At 48.7% G+C, this 236-nt stretch overlaps 1 non-coding gene across 1 annotated transcript; it reads left to right on the plus strand.

Annotated features, from left to right (window-relative positions):
• Positions 1 to 93: 93 nt before the first annotated feature.
• On the plus strand, positions 94 to 212 carry LOC118345807. Its single transcript, XR_004799272.1, has one exon. It is a non-coding gene; the product is annotated as a 5S ribosomal RNA (ribosomal RNA).
• The last annotated feature ends 24 nt before the right edge of the window (positions 213 to 236 follow it).

Here is a 236-nt window from a genome sequence, read left to right on the forward strand (position 1 = left end):
ATGGGTTTGGATCAGATCTCCGTTTGGATTGGGATCGGAAGGACGCTAGTATGTCGCTCAAGGATTATATGAATTTTAAGTAATTAGTTTGATGGGTGCGATCTTACCAGCACTAATGCACCGGATCCCATCAGAACTCCGCAGTTAAGCGTGCTTGGGCGAGAGTAGTACTAGGATGGGTGACCTCCTGGGAAGTCCTCGTGTTGCACCCCTCGTTTTTGTTTTCTCCGCCTTGC

This window comes from Juglans regia, unplaced genomic scaffold (assembly GCF_001411555.2).
Source record: "Juglans regia cultivar Chandler unplaced genomic scaffold, Walnut 2.0 Scaffold_4814, whole genome shotgun sequence".
In the NCBI taxonomy this organism is placed as follows: domain Eukaryota; kingdom Viridiplantae; phylum Streptophyta; class Magnoliopsida; order Fagales; family Juglandaceae; genus Juglans; species Juglans regia.